The sequence below is a fragment of the Erigeron canadensis genome, chromosome 6 (genome assembly GCF_010389155.1).
Source record: "Erigeron canadensis isolate Cc75 chromosome 6, C_canadensis_v1, whole genome shotgun sequence".
NCBI lineage: Eukaryota > Viridiplantae > Streptophyta > Magnoliopsida > Asterales > Asteraceae > Erigeron > Erigeron canadensis.
This window is the reverse complement of record NC_057766.1, coordinates 13,982,654-13,989,240: the sequence shown is the minus strand read 5'-3', so window position 1 is coordinate 13,989,240 and position 6,587 is coordinate 13,982,654.

Here is a 6,587-nt window from a genome sequence, read left to right as displayed (position 1 = left end):
ATTTACTCACTACATCCTAAGTGTTATTTGAGGGTTCTTAGAAACAAGCAAAAGATTTGCTTGTTCAAAGTAAGAACACTCAAATGGTCATTTGAGAGTTTCTGAGAAACAAGCAAAAGTACGCTTGTTCTCAAGAACTCTCAAATGGTTTGAGAGTTTCTGTGGAAACAAGCAAAAGTATGCAATGACCATAGAAACGCGCAAACAGGCCAAAAGCCTAATGGGCCTTGGGCTTGGAAACACGTATGGGCCTGCGTGTTTCAGAACACGCAAATGGCCATTTGCGTGTTCCGAGCCTTTGCCTATAAATAGAGGGTGTGTGTATGCGTGTTCCAAGAAGAGTTTAGAGAGAGAAACGAGCAAATTCTAGAGAGAGAAACTTAAGAACACGCATAAGCTTTTCTTGTGGGTGATACTCGTCTCGTGCACAAACCGCAAACACACACCCGGCCCCCAAACGGCTCGTTGACTACAGATTACCACGTGTTTGGTAAGGTGTGTCCGGAGAGCCGTTCCTAGAGTGTTTATCATCACGTAAAAGATATATATATATAGTGACATACATATAATCTAAAGGTAGATATATAAACCGTGGGTTATGTCGAGGAATTTCCGCACCTCGACATATCCTTAAGTCGATCTTTGGTTAGATAAGAGTACAAGACCCGAGGGACGTACAACTGGTATGAGAGCCACAGGTTTTCATAACCTTGGTTAGAGATTGACAACGGTTTTGTGGTATCTCTTTATTTACGTGATTTTGGTGAAAGTTAATCTTTGGGCACGTTTTTGAAAGAAAGGTTCAAACTTGTTGCCAAATATTGATTATTCTATATCCTAGTAACATTTTCTCATAATCTCGTTTATCCTTGAGCAATATCGGGCTCGGGATTTGAGAAATTGTGTGAAAGTGGTGTTTGTGTGTTCTTGGATTTTGCGTGTTCCTACACTTTTGCGTGTTTCATTTGTGTGTTCCCAGTTTGCGTATTCTTGTGCCATTTGCGTGCTTATAAGTTGAACCACATACACAATGGCAGCAAACTATCTTAACCAATTAATACTAATGGACCATGAGACTGGTAAGGGTAATTCACCACCCAACCTAATGATCATAGACCAATACTTTTCTTAGAACGGTCGATTTGAATCCCTTATGCAATTCACTGATATTAGAATGTGGACATGTAGAACTGAAGGATATAAAGCCCCAACATATGAGGACAGTGGTGTTACCAAAGTATATGCTTATCAAGATATGACTGAATCCGATAAGAAATTATATGAGGCAGAGAAAAAGGTACTCTCATGTTTAAAAATGTCATTGCCACAAGATATATTACATTTGTTTAACGGATTCAATACATCTAAAGAACTTTGGTTAGCATTAAAAAATCATTGTGAAGGAGATGAAACACTTAAAAAGAATAGAAAAGACTTTCTAAAGCATCAATATAATGTATTTATTGGGTTAAGAAGTGAAAACTTAGATCAATTAATTACACAATATTATCATTTGCTAGCAGAGTTGCAAGCATTTGAGGTTACATATTCTGAGGAAGACAAGGTCGAGAAATTTTTGAGCTCTTTGCCAGAAAAGTGGAATCATTATATTGCCAGAAAAGCAGATTTCGACGGCATATCTCTAACTCAAATAGTTGCTAAGTTTAAGGGATAAGAAATGAAACAAAAGAAGAGGGAAGCAGGATATAATAATGCTCAGATTCCCGAGCTTTATTACGGTATGCCTTCGATCAATGTAAGTCTAAGTTCCCTTGATGGAAGCACAAAGGCTTTCCTGAGTGAAGATGTTGACTTACAAATGATCTCAGTTGACTCTGAGGGGAACATATGTTGTGTTTCGAGTCAGAGCGACAATTTAGGCAACCCAGGATATCCTACCTCCAGTACTAGTTCCACCATGCCTATAAGTGTCAAAGGTGCAGAAAGTCACCTATCCGTTCTTGTGTCATTTGTGACATTATATGAACAGTTTATCCAAGGAAAGGTTCAAGATCCTAGTCTTACAGAGGAAGACTATGAGCAAATTGATCTTTTGGATCTAGAAGAAATAGATCTACAACGACAAATGGCCATGTTGACCCTTCGGACTAAACGATTCTTGGCAAGAATAGGGAAAAAGGTTGTAGGTTCCAAGCAGATTTTTTACAAGTCAAAAGTCCAGTGTTACAACTATGAGGGTCTTGGACACTTTGCTAGGGAATGCCAGAGACCTAGGAAGAATGATAGGTCATTTATGACTCGTCAAAACTTCAATCAAGGTGGAACAATACATCCATCTTCAAACAACTCAAGACAAAGGTCATATAACGATGGATCTAAAGAAAATCAAAGTTTGGATGAACAAAGTGATTCAAGAGCTTTGGTAATTCAACAACAAGACAAGTCATATGACTGGAGTCTCAAAGTCAATGAAGAAGACGAAGCTTATCTTGCAGAGATTTGCTCAAACGTTGCTGTTACCGATGATTTAGATGATTCTTATCAAGATGATGAATATGTGGACAATGTTGATTATTCACTGATGAATGAAGATGAAGAATTTCCTGAGGAGGACTACACCATGACAGTCGAAAACGAAGGCCATCATCAACAAGATAATGAGGAAGATATGAGTGCCATTGAAATTACTCTTTTGTCAGAAGATTCTACTGTACCTATTAGACAAGAACAAAATTATTATTCTGAGGTAGAACTTGAAAAGAACAGAATTCTTGACACAAGCATTCTTTCAGAAGATGATGAGATATTGGAATCATGTGAAGAAATTCCTCAAAGACTTGATACACATGAGCTTATTGATTTCATTTCTAAGTTAAATGTACCAGAACAACAAGTGGAAGTTTCACTTCATGAATTGGTGAAGATTTGCAAGTTCGTCAATGTGCAATCTTCAGAAATTAACAATCTTCAAATTTGTGCAAGAGACACAAAGAAATTACTTGATGACACAGCTAATGATAGATCATATCTCCGAAAACAAGTTGCAATGTTAACCCATAAGGAAGGAGAATTAAAGAAACAATTTAAAGCAGATCAAGGAAGGTTGATTGCTATGAAAGAGGAACTGGGAGAAGTAATTCTTAGAAAGGAGCTATGTCAAGAAAACTCAGGAAAGATATCTAAGAAACTTACAGAAAAACAAATGGAGCTTGTAGATGCCAAAAATGAGATTACTCACTTGAATGGGAAACTCAACAAAATGTGAGATATGAGATGTATGATAAACTATCTATCACAATCTCAAAACTCTGATAATCATCAAATTTTTGCTCATTGTTCTGAGAATTTTGCACAAGAAACAGGAACATCATCCTTGATTGCAGAATCTACGAAGCAAAATGAAGAAAGGAAGTTAGGGTCAGCCTTCACTGAGGAAGCATCAAGTGACAAATCCATGACAAGAAAAAGAGCTAGTCCTTAGACTCTGACTTCTGAAGAGGACACATTTTGAGAATACACTAAATCCTGTAAAGTGTAGATCAGAAAAGTCTATTAACAGAATCTAATGCTTCATTTGTAGAGAAAGAGGACATGTAGCAAGCAAGTGTCCACAGAAGGGCAAACTCAGCAAGTCTAGGCAGTCTAATGACTCAAGTGACAGAGATGCTGAAGACATAGAAGTTCAATTGAGAATGAACAAGGGTAAACAAGTTGAAGAAAGGTCAACAAGTGTTTCTCCCAAAAGGATTTCTCAAAGGAACTCACCCGCACGAAGTGGATCTCCTCGAAATTCCTCAAGGTATGCTGCTAAGGAGTAAGGAAGGCCAAGAAGTGTATCTCCTAAGAAACCTTCATATGGCAGTCAAGCTCAGGGCAAAATACCAAAAAGGAATTCCACTCCAAAATGAGAAGTTTTCAATCGTATTGGCAATGATGATACATATTTTTATGATCGATTCACCGGAACGGTTAAAACTGGTCGTTCATCTTTGTTTCAAAAGCACAGTCCAAGGAGAAAGATTCAAATATCTCCAGAGAGGGTGCCAAGAAACAAGAGACTGACTTCAAAGTCCAAGACCCCAACAAAGAGTGATGGATATTGGACAAATGTCTCAGTGAAAGATAAAGACGGTAAATTCAAGTCTACTGAGGCTTGGGTTCCGTTCAGCAACTAGGTGCATATCTTTCATGCGGAGAACACAGTCAAGGAAGATCATGTCATATTGGTTATCGGTGACTGAGTTCTGGCCACATTTTCATTAGATAACATAGTGGGTTATCTTACTTCTTTATCAGGTTTTCATCTTTGTAAATCATAGTGCAAGTCTCATGAATGTTGATTTATAATGTGATTATAAAGTAACAACTTTGAGAAAAAATAAGTGTATTTAAAGTGTTACTTTATTTTATGCTTGTTAATAAATCATTTGTGTTAACATAATTATTAATCTAATAATTTATGTTGTCCAATGATGAATATGCAATGATGAGTTACATATGATGGTTACACTAAGGCCTTTGATCGATCACGTTTTGAGTTTCTAGTCCAATTTACTGGCATTAGAAACTCTTAGTTTCTATCTCTCAAGAACCAGCTTATTCAGAAAATGCAACACAAAAAATTAGAATAATGGTTTAAGGGGGAGTCGTTACTACAAGAGAAATGACTATTCACTATGACATTTAAGTTTACTCATTTGCTATATCCGATCTCTTCAGTAGTAATTGTTCCTTCTAGAACCTTCTTGATATGGAAAATCAGAAAATGCAACACAAATATAATAATGGTTTAATGGGGAAGTCGTTACTGCAAGAGAAATGACTATTCAATATGACATTTAAGTTTACTCATTTGCAATATCCGATCTCTTCAGTAGTAATTGTTTCTTCTAGAACCTATTTGCATGTATCTGACTAAGCTTGTTTATTCTAAGGTGAATTAGAGTACCTTCACTCTTGAAGACTACTGTGATTGACTTTTAATTTCAGGCTCAGTAGGGTATAATGTTGGAATAAACATGATTCGATTCGAGTGATAAAACATCCCCAATCGTCCTGTGAACCTGTAAGAACATTAAAGCATAATTACTATTGATTTCGGGTTCCCATAACAAGGTGATTAAGTAATAATGGGATGAGTAATTCGGCTGGAACATGATGCACGAATTTGAGAGGAGAGACACACGAATTTGTGTGGGATTATGTGTGTGTGATTAACCTTAACTTAGGGTTAATTACCCTCTATTTATAATGAAAGTATAAACCGTGGGTTATCTCGAGGAATTTCCGCACCTCGACATATCCTTAAGTCAATCTCTGGTTAGATAAGAGTACAAGACCCGAGGGACTTACATAGAGTAAATCTCCAAACACCAGTCCTTACAAACTACCTCCCTATTACGAAAGATATCGAACCACATACCAATTTCTTTCTCAATGGGATTACCATCAACATCATTGGCCCTACCCACGAGGCGCATATATCTACTGATATCATCCCTAATATCTAACATATCCAACATAGACCGTTCGATAAACCTCGGTTCAATAATATCCTTATGAATCAGAGTAGCCAACCTGTTAGTATAGCCAACTTTCTTGGCGGGTCGAGCATGAGAAAAGCGTAACCAAGGGTGGGCGGGGGTTCCCATAGCAATAGCTTCAGGGGTGAATCCACTAGTATCTGCAGGCGCAACAGATGTAGAAGGAGTTGTATTAGCTTTGCGTCTCGTTGCCCGACTAGTACCAGCTGGTCCCTTCCCTGCGGCCTATACACACATGAACACATTAAAACATTCAAACCCCAATGGACATACATATATACTGCATAAAAGAACAAGGGTCTGTCATAAGCCAGTTGCGGCGCAACTGGTGTCTTCCTTGGCATAAAACGAGCAACACCAGAACACCAACAAAAACCTCAAAAATTCCAAAGCAAAATAGTCAATCTTACTTTAAGGGTTCATTCATTTACAATTAAACAAACTTCATGAAACCCTAATTAAATCAATTAACAAAACATCACATTATCTAACAAATCAACCCAAAGGTCCTTGTTCTTATTCCCTCTTCACCATGAATTCGAATTTCAAATAAAGAATGTAAGCATAAATCTATGTGGATTCAATTTTAATTCAAGAACGCTTACAAAATAAACAAATTAACATCAAGAATAAAGGGTAAAAGAATCACATACCTCCCCGGTTCTTGTCATGGTAATGATGATTAAAGCCCTAATGAAAATAAATAAAAAAAAACAAGGAAGATTGAAAAAATTTAAGTGATGAAGAGAAGAGTTGTGATGGTGGATCGGCTGCAAAAAGAGAGAGAGAGAAGAGAGGCCAAAAATTTCTGAATAAAAACAAAGTTATATAAAACTCGACCTACCCCTTTTTAACCTGGTGTTGACCCGTGTTGACCAAAGCTGTGGCGCAACGTGTGTGTAGCGGCGCAATGCAAAAACAGTAACGAAACGATGCGGGGCAACTAACTTTGTTGCGGCACAACACCTTTTTTTTTTATAGATTTTCTGAAATTTTCTCGAAACAACACGTGTTGCGACACAACAAAGAACCTGCGACGCAACTCAAAAACAGAATGGAATAGCTGCGGCCCAACTAAGGTAC